Source organism: Mus musculus, chromosome 16 (assembly GCF_000001635.26).
Source record: "Mus musculus strain C57BL/6J chromosome 16, GRCm38.p6 C57BL/6J".
Lineage (NCBI taxonomy): Eukaryota > Metazoa > Chordata > Mammalia > Rodentia > Muridae > Mus > Mus musculus.
The window spans coordinates 90,056,734-90,073,763 of NC_000082.6; the positions used below are offsets into that span (position 1 = coordinate 90,056,734).

Sequence of the window (17,030 nt, forward strand, 5' to 3'; positions counted from 1 at the left end):
TTAATGAGAGTGGAGATAGAGGTCAAATCCCCAGTGTGTAGGTAAAGGAGCCATGTACAGGATTAGCTCTTAGGCTTACAGGCTTTTACCCAGAGCGACCCTGACCTGCTCCCGTGTCGTTTTGCCTGGGGGAAGGGAACTAGGACACTGAACCTTCATGAAAGATGACATGTCTCCCTAGAATAGGCTCATATATGCCGCAGAGCCTTTCCATTGCAGTGCTTAGCCTTGCAACTCTCTCGGGCTGCTGAAGCACACTCACTCCATCTCGTGCAATGAGTCTAGCCTCGTGAGATGTAAGAGCTGAGTGGCCAGCGACCTATTGCCTAAGCATAGATAACCATATATCAGGGGGAGCTCCATGTTCTAGAGCTGCAAGCGCCTGGGCAATAACCACCTTGTCTCTCCTAGTTTAGGCCTTAAGCTTACAGACCAATCAAAGAAGCAACACTAATCCACAGCAAAGTGTATCTCCAAATAATATTAATCCCACCCATTTTTTAAAGAAAGAAAATGCTGAGGAGATCCAATTGGGTAATCCTTTGGTCAGCGACAGGTCCAAGCGCGTGGAGTTGACCTGAAGTCTCAATTCCCGAAGGATCTGTTCAAATTCAGCCGTCCAATTCTGTAACATATACTGAAAAAGACTTTTTGACAATTTAGCTGCCCTAGTAAATTTAACATACTGAATGGAAATAACACACAATCCCGGAAACTTTTGTTCACATCCCAGCTGAGTTATTTGTCATAATACATCTAGTTGTATCTGGACAAGATCTATGAGTTGATTAACCAGCATGAGACCTCTCTGTATCTTGACATTAGCTGAGGCCTGTTCATCTATGACTGTAGTCACTGAGGCTGACAAAGTGTTAATGGTGTCAGTCGTCTGGACCTGTCCAGACAGAGCCAAGGCTGTCTGAATTAAGGCCAAACCCAGTTCCTAGTTAGTGGTAAAAAAGCAGGAGAATACTTGAGCATTATACATCACCATCATTGGGAGTGGAAATGTCGACATTATCCCCCAACGCTGCTCTCTCTTTATTATTGACGCCCTGGACATCACCAAGACGAGGGACATTAGTATTCCCTTGGTCAGTCTGGATTTTTCGGGTGAGTCTTTCTGGTACCCAAAATGGGTTGTCTTCATTCTGTGGGAAAACACAGATAGCTCCCCTGGATCTTATCAAAATAGGATCCGGGCCATACCATTTATTATCAAGGACATTTTTCCATTTAACCATCTCATTGGGCCTATCTGGCTCTGAACAATGACGTTCAGCCGCAGTATGGCCATGAGCATCAATATTTAAAAAATTGAGTGTAAAGAGTGCCAAAGACACCGACACTCTTGGTGCTCGGGGTACAGTCTCCTCAAAAGTTCCCCTCTTCTGTTTTAGAAGATAGGTTTTGAGGGTGCGATGCGCACGCTCAACAATACCCTGTCCTTGAGGGTTGTATGGAAGTCCAGTCAGGTGGGTTACGTCCATCTGACGGCAGAACTGTTGGAATTTTTGAGACGTATAAGCTGGTCCATTATCAGTCTTAAGGAGTCTGGGTTTCCCCCAAGCACTCCATGCCTCAAGACAATGTTGAATCACATGTGAGGCTTTTTCTCCGGTTAACGGAGAGGCAAACATGATGCCAGAACATGTGTCAATGGACACATGGAGATATTGAAGTTTTCCAAAGGAAGAAACATGTGTAACATCCATTTGCCAGACCTGTAGAGGTCGAATACCGCGTGGGTTAATTCCCACATGAGGAACTGGCAAGAACTCACAGCAGCTTTGACATTGAGTAACAATGTCACGGGCTTCTTTTCTTGTCAAGGAGAAACGACTGCGTAATGTTTCAGCCGTCACATGAAAATTGTTATGAAAATTTCTTGCAGCCTCTACCGGGGATGATAGGGCAGCAGCCACCACTTTAGTGGCCTTATCTGCCAAATCATTTCCCAGAGCCATGGGGCCAGGTAGGCCTGAATGGGCTCTAACATGAGTAATATAAACAGGAGATCTTCTAGATAACAAAACTAATTGTATCTGCTGAAAAATATTGGCAACTCTACTGGAAGGCTTAATCACTCCAGCCACTTCTAAAAGATTTACTGCATTAACCACATAATAGGAATCTGACACAATATTAAGGGGTTCTAAAAAGGTTTTTAAAACTTCTAAGACCACTAAACATTCTACCACTTGAGGTGAATTTTCATTATACTGTTTGGATACCACTTTACCATTAGCCACATAGGCACCTATGCCAGTTTTTGATCCATCAGTATATACCACAATCCCATTTTTAAGTGGGTTTCTTACTGTTATTTGTGGAAACACAACAGATTGATTTTGGGCAAACTGTAAGATTGGATGCTTTGGATAATGGTTATCTATTTTTCCTGAAAAGGAGGTAACTAAAACTGCCCAATCATTAGATGCGGCTGCCAAGGTTTGAACCTGTGCAGCGGTATAAGGTACAATTAAAAGATATGGACTTTGCCCAAAGTGGGTGATTGCTGCTTTTAGACCTTTAAGGGCAAGCTGTGCAATTGCATCAGGATACCAATCTATTATTTTAGCTGGGGATACGTTTGGATGGATCCACAACAATGGCCCATTCTGCCACAAAACTGCAGTTGGCAATTGTGCTGTCTTAAAGACACACAAACTGAAAGGTTGCGAATCCTCAATACGTTGTAATTGTGCATTCTGTAAGGCTTTTTCCACCTTTTGTAAGGCCTGGTTAGCAGCTAGAGTAAGAGTCCTAGGGGAGGAGATATGAGGATCTCCTTCTAAAATACTAAACAAAGGCCTTAACTCAGCGGAAGGAATCTTTAAAAAAGGTCTGAGCCAATTAATATCTCCCAACAGCTTTTGAAAATCATTTAAGGTATGGAGGTGATCTCTTCTTATCTCTACCTTTTGGGGCACAATCTTATCTGGGGACACCACAGAGCCCAAGAATTGTCCTGTATCAGAAATTTGGACCTTTTCTGTGGCTATCTGTAAACCCCACTGACTTAAAGTTTTAAGTAGAAAAGGATATGCCTTTTGTAGCATGGTAAGGTCTTTATGGCACAGGAGGATGTCATCCATGTAAAGGAGCAAAATTAAAGAGGGGAATTGTTCCCTCACTGGCAAAAGAGCTTCTTGCACATAAAGTTGACACATAGTAGGACTATTGGACATTCCCTGTGGTAAGACCTTCCATTGATACCTCTTATCAGGTTCCATGTGATTAATAGAGGGGATGGTAAAGGCAAATCTGGGCCTATCTCTTGGACACAAAGGTATAGAAAAGAAACAATCTTTAATATCTATAATAATTAAATTCCAGCCACGTGGTAAGGCGGAAAGTACAGGGAGACCCCTCTGTACTGGGCCAAATAAGTTCATTTGCTCATTAATGGCTCTGAGGTCATGGAGCAGTCTCCACTTTCCTGACTTTTTCTTAATTACAAAAATTGGAGTATTCCAAGGTGAGGTAGAGGGTTCAATATGGCCTAGTTTTAATTGTTCCTCTACCAGTTGAATCACAGCTTCTAGTTTTTCAGAGGATAGGTGCCATTGAGGAACCCACACTGGGTCCCCTGTTTTCCATGGTATGGGTCGTGCTGCCCCAATGGCCGCTAAGGAAAACCCAGACCCTGTCTGTCTTGGTTTCCATTAGGTGAGATGGGCTCTATCCTTCCCTGTTCTTGATGTCCTAACCCTTTTCCTTCTTTATAACCCATCTTTGCCATGATATTTTTTGCTTTAGTTGAATACCCTCCTGATGGGGCGTTTTCATTGGACAAAATAAGGCCCAAATGCTGCATAATATCCCTTCCCCAGAGGTTAACCGGGAGTGGGAGCACATAAGGTATGAATTTCCCTTGCTGTCCTTCAGAGGATTCCCACGTCAAGGCAACGGAGCTTATAGTGGGACATGATTGATATCCTAGGCCCTGTAATGAATGAGATGACTCTGTGGTGGGCCATGCTTTGGGCCACCAATGTGTAGAAATTATACTTTTATCTGCTCCGGTATCAAGGATGCCTTCAAACTCTTTTCCATTAATCTTAAGGCGGAGCTTAGGTCTATCATTTAAAGATACAACCAAATAGGCAGAATCATTTCCTGAGGAGCCCATTTTCTTTATATCAGGTCCTGCAGATTTTTCCCTGGTATTATCAGGGAGGAGCAGCAGCTGAGCTATCCTATCTCCTTTACTAATAGAAAAAACGCCTTTAGGGCTTGAGCACAGGACCTGTATTTCAGGGGAATGTTGACAATCCATAACTCCAGGGTGGACTACTAAGCCCTGCAAGGTGAGTGAACCCCGGCCGAGAATAAGGCCCATGGTTCCCGGGGGCAAGGATGGTATAGGCTCCACCGGCACCGGCTGAATACTCATTTGAGGCATTAATAGGAAGTCGGAGGCGGCACGCAGGTCCACCCTTGTGGGTCTTCCTGGGTCGCCTCTCTGACTGCTTCCTGGGTCCTGACAAACCGGTTCCCATATCTTTGAGGGCCCTGGGACCGAGGGCCCGATGACCCGTTTTTTGGCACATCAGTTGATTGACTATCAGGTGGGGGAAGGACTCTGCCCTTTATATCCCTCACAGAGCGACACTGGTCAGCTCTATGATAACCCTTGCCACACTTAGAGCAAAGAGTGAGAGTCCCTCCCTGTTTATCTGGAGCTCTGCAATCTTTCTTAAAATGCCCAGGCTTTCCGCAGTTAAAACATGTCCTTTGATCATTTCTGCTCATGGAGCGGTTTTGGGATTGAAGGATGGCAGCCGCTAAACCTGCATTGCTGAGAGGTCCCCCAAGCTCTCGACAGACCCTGAGCCAGTCTTGTAAGCCTTTGTTCTTTCTTGGGGCTATGGCCGCTCGGCACTCCTTTGTGGCTTGCTCATAGATTAGCTGTTCTATTAGAGGCGCAGCTTGCTCTGACTCTCCAAAAATACGCTCTGCTGCCTCTGTCATTCTGGCCACAAAATCTGAGAAGGATTCCTGAGGTCCCTGGATTATCTTTGTTAACTGACCAGTGGTTTCACCTGCTCGAGAGAGCGCTTTCCAGGCCCTAATAGCCGTGGAAGAAATCTGGGCATAAGCTCCCCAATGGTAGTTTGTCTGATCAGCAGAATAAGCTCCCTGACCCGTTAACAAGTCAAAAGTCCAATCTCTCTGCTCTGGAGTCAAAGCAGCTGCGTTTGCTCGGGCCTGCGCTTGTGCAGCTTCGTGCCAAAGCGCTCTCCATTCCATGTATTTGCCCATACTAGGGAGAGCGGCTTTTACAACCGTTTGCCAGTCAGCAGGAGTTAGTGCCATGCCAGCGAGCCTGTCTAACTTCACCAAGGTAAAATTAGCATTGGTTCCATATTTACGGACCGACTCGGCAATTTCTTTAATTTGTAAGTATTCTACCGGAGCGTGGACACGCCCACCCTCGGCTCCTTCAAAGACTGGAAATGCCTGTTGTATTTTCCTTTGTTCCTCTCTGGGAATGAATGAGTCTGCGCACTGCCTCTCTGCGCACTGCCTCTCTGCGCATTGCTGACGCACTACGCAGGGCGGGGACTCCGCATAGGGCGGACCTTGAAGCCGACTGCCCTGAGGCCAATCAGCAAACTGGCCTTCGCCAGCCGCTTTTGGCTTTTTTCTTGACCAATTAGCTGGCTGGTAATGGGCTGCTTCTTCCTCCCAGTCTGTTTCCTCAGAGGAGAATTCTTCACCTGCTTCAGAGCTACTAAGAGCTGGCTCCCCGAGCCCATCCAGCGATGAGCACAGGCTCCTTTTCCTAGAGACCTCCGCTAATTGATCTTTCTTCTTTTCCCTTTTTCCTCTTTTTCTTCTAATCTCTCTCCAGGTATTCCTACCTAACCTTAACTTTTCCTCGGGTTCAAGACCCTTGGAAAGGCCTGTATACTTATTTTGTGTACCATATTTTCTCTTTGTTCCTACTCTCTCTCCCCGCTTTACTTCTGATAGCTTGTCCTGAATTTCATCTAGAATCCGCCCTATCTTAACCACTTGATAACATGTGAAAAGGAACAAAAGGGCTCCTAACACCAGAAAAAATTCAAGGCCAAACATATTCCACTTTACTTCTGATAGACTGTCTTGAATTTCGTTAGAAAGTTCAAGACCAGGCTTACCTCGTAAAGCTGTACTCACTGGTACTCTCGTTCCCCAGCTGAAAAGTTCTGAATTCATACAGTTGAATCCTTCTTAACAGTCTGCTTTACGGGAACCTTTATCACCGTCGTTCCCCAGCTGATGAGTTCTGAATTCGGCAGTTGAATCCTTCTCAACAGTCTGTGTTACGGGAACCTTTATAAACGTGATCCGCAGTTCTGGTTCTGAAATGAAGTATCCCTCCTGCGCCGGTGATGGTTAACTCCCTCCCGGGTTTTTCTTCCCGGTCTTTCGGCACCAATTGTTATTAGACGCGTTCTCACGACCGGCCAGGAAGAACACCACAGACCAGAATCTTCTGCGGCAAAGCTTTATTCTTACATCTTCAGGAACAGAGTGCAAGAAGCAAGAGAGCAAGAAGCAAGAGAGCAAGAAGCAAGAGAGAGAGAAAAGCAAGAGAGAGAGAAAACGAAACCCCGTCCCTCTTAAGGAGCATTCTCCTTCGCCTCGGACGTGTCACTCCCTGATTGGCTGCAGCCCATCGGCCGAGTTGACGTCACGGGGAAGGCAGAGCACAAGTAGTCATAAGATACCCTTGGCACATGCGCAGATTATTTGTTTACCACTTAGAACACAGCTGTCAGCGCCATCTTGTAACGGCGAATGTGGGCGCGGCTCCCAACAGAGACACTAAACCACCAAGAGGATGACAAGGAGCACACACTCAACCGCCTCTCCCAGAAGAAGTGTGCGTGGATTAACGGTGACAGAAAGGATGCCCAAAGAAAGGAGCAGGAGAAATGGTTACCACCAGCCCAGTTCTGCCGGGTTTGCTCTCCCTCCATCTTTGAAGGAGCCAACTGGAGTCAGGGTGAGAGGTGGGGAACTGAGGCTCTACGCAGGGAGCGCGTTCTGTCCCTCTCCCCAACAGAACTTGCCCTTGGATTCCTGCTCCTTCTTCATCATCACAAGGCCTGTGGTGCCAGGCTAGGGGACAGGAGTAAAAACCAGACCCAGTGAGACTCCCACGCAGCTTTAGAGTGACAAGTCCCAGGCCAAGCCGTTATTAGGTGGGTGTCCGGCTGAATGAAGTCTGTCTTTTCCCTCCCCCCTGTGGTGGCTCCTCAACTTCGGAAGGATGTTCTGTCCACACTTCTGTGACTTTCTTTCCAGTATGAGAAGCCAAGGGCAGTAGCAACAGCCTACAGCTTGTGCAGATCCGAAAGTGTCAACATAGGGATGAATTCAGACACCATCAGATTCTAGGAGGGCCCCGCTCTGCCCAAACTTCAGCTCCATACTTCAAAGAAAGATTTTTAATTACACATTATGAGACCAATTATATCTGAATGCATTATGAAGCAGAAGCTTTGCTAAGCAATTTTACTATTTTAATTCTTTTCTTCTGCCATTTTTTTAATAATCACTCTGGTTTTTTATTGCATTAGGATGCAATTAAGTAAGAAAGAAAAGTCTTTTATATTTCAAATCTACTTCATTTTTCTTCCATAAAGAATTCCACAGCCATCCATAATAATTTAACAATATATTGAGAAGCTAAAGAGATTAGGTTAGGAAATGGGCTGAGCACCAGCTCGGAGGGAAAACGCAAGTCTGTCTATTTTGAAACAGTAAAACGCAGAGAGTTCCTGACCAGAGGTAAATAAGCCACATGCCAACACACATTCACATGGAAGAGGGAGGAAGTTCTCAGAAAGCCCTCGGGATGTCGACTGCCAGGCCTGTCAGCTTCAGCCATCCACAGAGGAGAAGGGCGAAGGTGCAGGCTCTCATCACCAAGTCAAAGAAGTAAGTGTCTGCCTCAGTCAGGGTTTCTGGTGCTGGGACGAAACACCACAGCCAAATGCAGCTGAAGGGGAAACAGGTTTGCTTGATGTTCAGTTCATCACCACAGATCATCATAGAAGAAGTCAGGACGGGAACTCAAGCAGGGCAGGAACCTGGAGGCAGCAGCTGATGCCGCAGACAGAAGCCATGGAGGGGTGCTGCTCATTGGCTTACTCCCCATGGCTTGCTCAGCCAGCTTTCTTATAGAACCCAAGGGATGGTCCCACCCACAGTGGGCTGGGCCCTCCCCATCAATCACTAAGAAAATGCTCTATACATCTTACCCACAGCCTGATCATATAGCGGGGGGTTCTCAGTCCACTCTTCCCTCCTGTGCCTTACTCCACGCTGACCCAACGCTAGCCAGCACACTGGTCCACCAGGGAAAATTTTAGCCTACAACTTACCACTCTTACCCTCAGCCTTGAATTTCTACCTGCTGACTGGCCAGAAAGGGCCCAAGTTAGCTCCGCCCCGTGCAGAGAAAAATCTGCAAAATCTACCTTGGAGATGACTCTAGATTCTGTCTGCGTCTCCCCTGATCCACCAAGAGCATCCTCATCACTGTCAGCTCCTACTGACTCTCCCCACTTCGCTCCTGATTTACAAATCCCACAAATTATCCCATAACCATTGCAGGCACACTCTTACAAACACACACACATACACACAACAAAATAAAGAGAATTTGACATAAATTCTTCTTTAGAGAACTAACTAATAAATGTACAACAAACAGCAGCGTCCGGATACCAGCTCTTTGTCACTCTAAAGGAGTTGATCATACCTACCATCAATACCAGGTCATCACTGGTTTTCCAGTCATGTGGAGAAAAGCTATTAAGGTCTAGTGATGGATGAATGGGCTGACATTATCTATCATTACTAATTAAAAGGGGATATCACATCACTGTCTAAGCTACATTCTCGGCCCAATTTTTATTCATTCATTCTACATAGTTACAGACTTGTTTCCCAGTCTTGCCTTGAACTCCTAGGCTCAAGCAATCCTCCCAGCTCAGCTTCCTGGGTCGACAGAAGTCAGTTTGTGTCACCATGCTTGGCTCTTGGAACCGGCAGTTTGGAACTGAATCTGATCATGTCTTTATGAGAACTTTGGAGGATGGGACGTGTGAAGGGACCGTTCAACGACATCAGCAATGCAATTATATTGAGGAAAACACCGCAGGACCAATGCCTTGCCCAGGAGGACAAGGGGAGGAGCCATATTCTGAATTGCAAAGCACAGCACTCCTGCAAGCCACACAGCGAACAGAAGCAGGAGTGAGTTCTACACCAGCCCGAGCGCCATAGAGAGACCTTGTCTTAAGAGAGACTGGGAGGCGCCACCAGTGCCACGCAGGGTGAATGTTGTTTAGATTCTTGGATCGTACTTAGGTATTTTACAACCAAAACCAGCTATGAGACAACCATGAAGATCTCCGCACCAACATCAGGTGACAATGAACAATGACTCTGGCTCACTTCATATGACAAGAGGATCATGGCAAATATTGGACCAAATGTTTTAGAGAAAAGTTTGTACATAGAACTAATTTCACTCCTTTAGTTCTCTATAAATGACCGAAGCTGTCTTGACCACACAGAGTCACTGTTGTTGTTTGTGGGTTTTCATATTTTTGTTTTGTTTTGTTTTGTTTTGTTTTTTGATACCCTAAGGGAAATTTGTAGAAGAAAGGATACGGGATGATAATTAATTAATACAAAACATTAATGTATAGCCAGAAATTTGCCCCTAGAAAGTCCCCCGAGGCGCAAGGCCAGCTTGCAGCAGAATGGAACTACTCACCATTTGGAGCTCAAGCTTCGGACAGGGTCAGCATCCAGAAGTAGCCATCAACCTAGAAGTTCAAAAGAAATGGGTCTGAGTGACAGATGGCTTCCCCAAAACCTGTCTACTTCATTCCATAATCAAAAAAGGAAAGAGAAGAGCATATCACACACAAAGCTGCATCCATGGAGGTCTGCAGAGCTAGGGCAGGCGGGAGAAGGGAGTCGCTAAGGGACGTAAGATCAGCCCCATGTGGCATGAAACCAAGTAAGCCATCACTCTGGACAAACTGAGGCACAGAGAGCACACCCTAGTGACGTCACCCTAGTGACACCGCCTTCTGGAGGACCAGTATCCCAGAGTCAGTCACACGGATCCAACTAGGATCAGAGTCCTATATTAAGGAGCAAAACAGGCAGGCATGCTGTTACATGCCGGGTGTCCCAGCTATTCGGGAGTCTGAAGCAGGAAGGCCACACTAGGCCAGGAGCTCAGTCAGCAGGCAATATAGCAAGCACCAACACAGAACAGAATAAAGACAATGCATGTGCATTTTAATTGACATAACTAGAATTTTGAAACCTTAATGAATAGTCTCTTAATGGGGTGGGGGGTGGGGAGTATGAGAGAGACAGAATTGAGACAGAGAGTCTAAGTAAAGTGAGATTTCAGTCCCTACGGTGAGTAACAAGCCCCACATTGCTCTCTCAGTGTTGGGTAAAGCCAGACCCGAGGATACCAACAATCCCATGACAGATAACATTTTTTTTACTATGTTATTTGGTTATGTTTCTTAAATGGTTTAGGCAGACAGACTTCATCCAGGATGACAGCAGTGGACAGACACCAACCCTGCTAGAATCAGGGGAGAGATTAAGGTAAACTGAGAACACAGGAACAACAGCTGGGGGTTTATGGCTTGAGTAGGGTGAGAGGCCAATGGGGAGAAAATTACTAACAGGAAACAACAAGGTGGGACAGCTCTTTGCTATGGGCCAGTCCAGGACCGAGACCCAGAGGGGGGTGGGAGGAAGAGCAGGAGGACCAGTAACTCAGCAGACCCCAAAGGTGACCAGTCATCCATGGGGATTCTCAGTTACTGATCTAGCAGGGTTCTTGCTAAAACTTGCCAGCAAACCAAGGATAAATTAAAGCGTAATTTAAATTTTTTTTTAATGTTCAGAAAAGCCTGACTTGAGTATGGTTGAATACAGAGTCTCTCTCAAGAACAGCGTAAGCAGAAATCCTGACTCCCGGGGTCTCAGTGACCTCCATGGTCTGCAGAGAGACGATCACAGGAGGCAGAAAGGCAGTTCAGCTCAGTAGCTGGGATTAGCTCAAACTTCTGGAGTCTCACCCTAGGTAGCTTATCTGAAGCATATTTAAGAACAGCACAATTTGGTGCACATTATTCTGGTGATAACTAACTCAATCCCATGTGTACAAAGAATACAGAAATCTCTTTGAGGAACAGAGCAAGACAAACACAGAGCAGGCGTGACTATACCATAACTTGTGAAATCCATAAAGAAGGTTGTATAGACTGACTGAAGAAAACAAATCTACAGTAAGGGTCTGGGGGACGATCCGGTGCCACAGAAGGCTATCCAGAGAGCAAAGGTCCCCAGAGTAGTAAATACATCTGCTCCCAGCCTTCTGGGCAGACGACAGGTGCATCTCTTTCCTTGAAGGAACAAGCCTCGATTCAAAGCATTACACACAACACACGGTCAGAGTGACAGGACCTCCCCTACCCCCCCTACCCCCTACCCCCAGCACAAAACCTGAACAATAACCCAGATCCAGGGAGTGCATATAAAGACAAAATGCCCTCCTTGCATCCTCAAAGGCAACACACACACATACGGGGCATGGGCTGTTGAAGATCTACAAGGGCTGCATGTGATGGTGCATAACTCTAGTCCCAACGCTCGGGAGCTCAGGAGGTATAGGCATGTGGATCTCTATAAGATCAAGGTCAGTGTGGTCTACATAGCAAGTTCCAACCCAGCTAGGGGTACATAGTGAGAGAGTCTGTCTCAAACAAACAAACAAACAAACAAAAAAGGGCACTGTGCTAAACACTCCATCTTAGATCATCAGCAATGCTCTATTCCCAAGGCAATCCTCCCGCCCCAGCCCCTGTGCAAGTCAGAAGAAGCCAGGGCAGGGAAAGCAGGGAACTAATACCATTTCCTTCCTGCAGGGTCACCTGGGATCTGACCATCACATGGCTTCTTTCAAGCCACCAGTCCCTCTGTTTCAGTTACAGGGGATGAAGGGACTTGTTCCTACAACCCCCAAGTCCCTCATCCCCACCCCTTGCCCTTCACAGCCACCTTCATGCAATACTCGGTATATTCCTGTCCAGTCTGTGATGAACAACAGTGCACAGACAGAAGGCAGAGAGTCTGAATGGGATTCACATTTCCGCATCTGCTCTCAACTATAGGAGGGAAAAAAGAAAGAAAAGAAGAGCCCAGTTTCTAAAGCATATTAACATGGAGCAATGGGATGGAGACAAAGGGGGTGGGGGTGTCCAAGGAGCCTCCAAATTTAACAGTTTCTGAAATCCATGAGATTCTACCCAAATTTTGCATATGCATGCATTTTTCTGAGAAGAGAAATCCAGAGAGAAAAAGAGCACATTTGTTATTGGAGCCTCCAAAGTTGAGGTGCTGCTGTAGGAGCCAGCAGGTCTCCTCACCAAGGAAAGGAAGAGGCATACTGACTGCACACACCTACGTCAGTCTCTAGGAGGGAACCCAACCACATCCCTCACCGAGGGTGCAGGGGCTGGAGGGCCCGCCACCGCCACCCACCACTCACCATTCACCACCCACAATCCCGGCAAGGCAGCTGGGATGGTGTCTTCCACTGTCACTCACAGCTCCCTCCCAATACTCAAGTGACATTTGCAAAGCTCATCAGCTCAGCAGGTGTTCAGGCATACACGCAATAGGAAAGCAGATCCGGGCCTGAGGAAAAAAAAGAATCCTATCCTGCTTACAAGCCCCCCACCCCCACCCCCAGGGCCGCTGGCAAAGTGCACAACAGAAAATCCAAGAGAAAAAAAAATACACTGGAGACAGCAGAACAGCCAGGCAAGCATTCTAGAAACATCCAGGTAGGCAAGGGAAACCCAAGGGGTGTCATCTGGTGACTGTTCCCTAGGCAGCAACCAACCCTTACCAGACCCATGTCCCCAACCCCCTGCCTGCCTGCCCCCATGAGCAAGCATATGTGAGTCATCCTGTCTACTTTACCCCTGGAGACTATACAGTGTAAAACTCCCAGGGCTGCGGTTGACACTCGTCTTGCCCAGCCCTGGGGGTCTGTTTAGTGGCCTCATGTCCTTCACACTGAGGGTGGTCTGATAAAGCAACAGAAGGTGATAAGAGATTGATGGAGCTGACACCACCCGTTGATGCCAAAAGGAAGTGACAAGCCATCTGGGCAGCAGCTCCTGAGGGGGGCCCAGAGCCTCTAACCCACATGGAGCCCCACGACTCCTCCTGTGCCGCTCTCCCTTCCCAGTTGTCCTCAGCTCAGAGGTGGAGGATACAGCAGCCAAGATGGACTTCCCGGTGGCCCTGGACAGGCTGAGGCATTACTCTGAAATTCGGTATCCTCAAATGTCAACTGGGGTCAACAGAGTCACAGCACCCATCTTTTCTGAGGCTTAAATTCACACCCAGTTCTTAGAACAATGCCCAGAGTACAGAAATAACCACACACAGGCTGTCCCACACGGTGCACTTCAGCTAGTTTTGAAGAGACATGTAACAAAGAGACATCTGTGCTCCGAAGAGCAGCCAAATACTAACAGCCCCGGCCCACAGGCCAGCGACGCATGTCCTCGATCCTGGGATGTGTTGTGTATGTTAATGTTTCTAAAATTACAGCGGGCACTGAATTTATCGTGTATCATGCATGTCGCCTGTTAAACAGGGACAACCACATCAAGCTAACAGGGTCTGCGGAGGACAGGAAAAAGTGAAACACTCTCCATGGGCCGTGCTTAGGCGTACACAGACATCGGTGCTCTGTGGTTCTTATGAGCAGCACAGACCTAACCCACCGCACACCTTCCCCTCTGACCATATGTGGAAACAAGTTCCCTCGCACCAGATCCCAGCATCCCTCCACTCTGCTAACAAAGATGCTGGCCGAATGGCCAAAGCCTAGGGAAACACACAGGAGCTGTGAAACTTCAGGCATTTGTTAGAGTTCCCCCATTCTGTTGGCATCGCAGAACTACTGATTTACGGAACTCGCTTTACAAAGTTGCCGAGTTGCATCTTGTCATATCCCGAGTTCATCCAAGGTTGATCCGGGTTTTTGCTTGGGGAATAATCTGCATGTCACTGGGTTGGCTTTTTGGTGGCCCCTACAGGAATAGGTGTCCCCCCTATCAGTCTGAGAAAGCTCCGTGGAAGACACAACCTTTAGCAGAGAGACTAGAGAAATGGTTCAGGGGTTAAGAACAGCGTACTGTGCTTGCAGAGAAAGAGGCTTCCACTCCTAGCACCTATATGGCCGTCCCTGCTCTCCAGGGAATCAGTCCCCTCTTCTGGCCTCCAAGGACACCAGGTACTTACATGGCACACAAGCAAGCAAAATACTCACACATCAAATAAGTACAACTGGGGAAAAAATGTTAAATTAAAATTCATAGCCATTTAACAGAGGCACAGGAGAAGCCAAGCCAAACAGTGGAGGGAAAAGTATCAGTGAGTGTGTCTGAGGGGCTTGGGGGCCTAGCTCAGTGGTGGGGGCTTGGGGGCCTAGCTCAGGGGTAGGGGCTTGGGGGCCTAGCTCAGGGGTAGGGGCTTGGGGGCCTAGCTCAGGGGTAGGGGCTTGGGGGCCTAGCTCAGTGGTAGGGGCTTGGGGGCCTAGCTCAGTGGTGGGGGCTTGGGGGCCTAGCTCAGTGGTAGGGGGGCTTGCCAAGGAAGCCCTGGATTTGGTGCCTAGCATTTAAAAAGAAAAAATGTACCTGAATACATGGGAGAATAATAATAAAGGAGCCAGGAACTGAGCCCCTGAGTCGCTCGGTGGCCTCCCTTACCCACAGTCTGGGGAGCCAGAATAATCAATAGTGGCTGAGTAGCCCCGGTCAAAATGTTTGATACTGCAAGTGCCACCCTTGTGGTGCTCAGCTTTTCGGATTCATCTTCCCCTTGCCCCCAGATCTGACTGCATTTCACATGCACGTTGAGATATCTTGAGGATGGGATGCAAGTCCAAATGTGGGATTCACTTATGTATCAAGTCTATGTTACTGTCGAATCATGGGGCTACTTCAGTGGTAAATCGTTGCTGGTTTTGGAGTTTGGCTGTGCATTCCTTCCCTTTATCATCCTCACTGCTTCCTTGGTGCCTGAAGACTTGGGGACACTAATCAAACAAGGGTACAGTCCAAAAGCACAGACATCTAAGAACACGGGTCAGACTGCTGGATACAAGTACTGATTTCCAACAGTTACACATGTGCCCTCCCTCGAACCAATCCCTGACACCCCCAAAATCTCATGTATAAGATGAGGGTAAAGGCGTCAACAGGAAGTGGGGATTGAGCCAAAAGACACTCCTAAAGAACACGGACCCGTGGGAAGCTTCAGTCATCCCCACGATACATCCACTGAGGTCCAGAAACCCAGTGAACCAGGAGTGGATTGTCTCCAGTCTCCAGTGGACGGGGAAATGGGAAGACAAGAGGGAAAACACAGACGAGCCGCAGGTTGACGGTGTGACGGCGGTGGGTTTTCTTCAAAGCCCAAGAATGCCAGTCACACATTCCTAGGCCACTCAGCTTCACCCCAGCCCTCGTGAGCCAGTTTCTGTGTTCTCCGAGCTGTGTCTTCCTTACCTACACAAGATTACACCGAGGGCCACGCCCCATCTCATGGGCTGGACATCCGTGAGTTTTCTGCATTTCACTGCTTTCCCCGGAGTCAAAAAGGGACAACAGAAGCAAAAGCTAGATCCTTATAACTCTCTAGAAAGCATGCCACGCACACACAAAAGCCACCAGACATGACCAGCGACGATTTCCTACTACCTCTCTGGGCCAGCTTACCTCTTCTGGCACTATGCCATCAGGGATTTTTTACCCGAAGCCCAGAGGGCAAGCCCAGTCTGTAAAGCCCAGGGAAAAAAAAAAGAAAGACCTAGGACCCACTGTCTTCATCAGCCCACGCAGCCTCCCGACTGCCCATGGAAATTTTTGGACAGCTACTTCATAAGGTGGTGCTTGAGTTGTCAGTGAGAAAGGCTAGGGCAGGTCGCCTGCGTAGGGACGTCTGATGGACAAGGTTTGGGATAAATGTCAAACAATGCCTGCACGGGCTGCAGTGCCGCTTGCTTACACAGCTGTTTCCTTTCTCAGACAAACGATGACACAGCACTTTTGAATGCAGATCATCTTCAATTAAGACGTTTCTGCCGAAAAGCTCTCTTGGCAGGACCAGCGACGTAATCTGTCACTGTTCTTCCGCTCGGATCTTTCAAGGGTAGCGGGGCAATTTATTTTTGTTGATTTAAACAAAACACAAAGGGAAAGGACCTAAAAATTGACTAGCCAGTTAAACTCAATGATTCTCCACGACAAGAGTACACACTCTGGCTTTGCTAGAGTTATAAACTGTCTCCCCAGCTAGCTCGCAGTCAGGTTCGGGATCCAACCGAAGCTGTGTTGACAGAAAGACTAAGTAAGGTTGGACCGTGCAGAATTCTTCTCTGTGTTGGAATGGACAGGGGCCTGCACCTGCACAGCAAGATACTGCAGCATGCATAGCCTGGGGAAGACCAATTTGGGTTGAATGAGCGGCCAATGTCAGTCACTTCACGGGACTGACTCTTTAGTAAACTGCAGTCACTAACAACAGTTCGTTGAGATGCCCACACTTATAAATACCCAGACACTTCACTTGCTCTCTTCCTTTCCAGAGAGAACAAGTGTCCAGACGAGCAGCCCACTAAGTGCTGTGGTTTCAAGGCTACTACAGACTTAATCAGTGCAAGGAAGGGCACAGAAGCCTATTTCAGCCCCCAGTACAGTTGTCCTTTAATTGCTACCACAAGGTCAAGTCTGCAATTGCAATGAATTCGCTCGGAACAGCCCCAAACCGCGGAGGCAGCAGAGTGCCAGCGCTTGCTGGTGGTCAGGGCATGAATGTTGCAAGGCTGCTACGCATTTTTAAACTCGATTGTACATAATTGTTAATCACTGACCCATCTCCAACCTCCTGGGCTGGAACAT

General features: G+C 47.5%; 1 protein-coding gene across 5 annotated transcripts in view; it reads right to left on the bottom strand.

Moving 5' to 3' along the window:
* The window catches only part of Tiam1 (T cell lymphoma invasion and metastasis 1), a 358,490-nt gene that overhangs the window by 269,623 nt on the left and 71,837 nt on the right, over nucleotides 1-17,030 (bottom strand). For all 5 annotated transcript variants that reach the window (XM_011246112.3, XM_006522978.4, XM_017316936.2 and 2 more), the window contains exon 2: nucleotides 9,788-9,839. The gene's annotated coding sequence lies outside the window, so the exon portion shown is untranslated. The remainder of the gene's footprint in view (nucleotides 1-9,787; nucleotides 9,840-17,030) is intronic.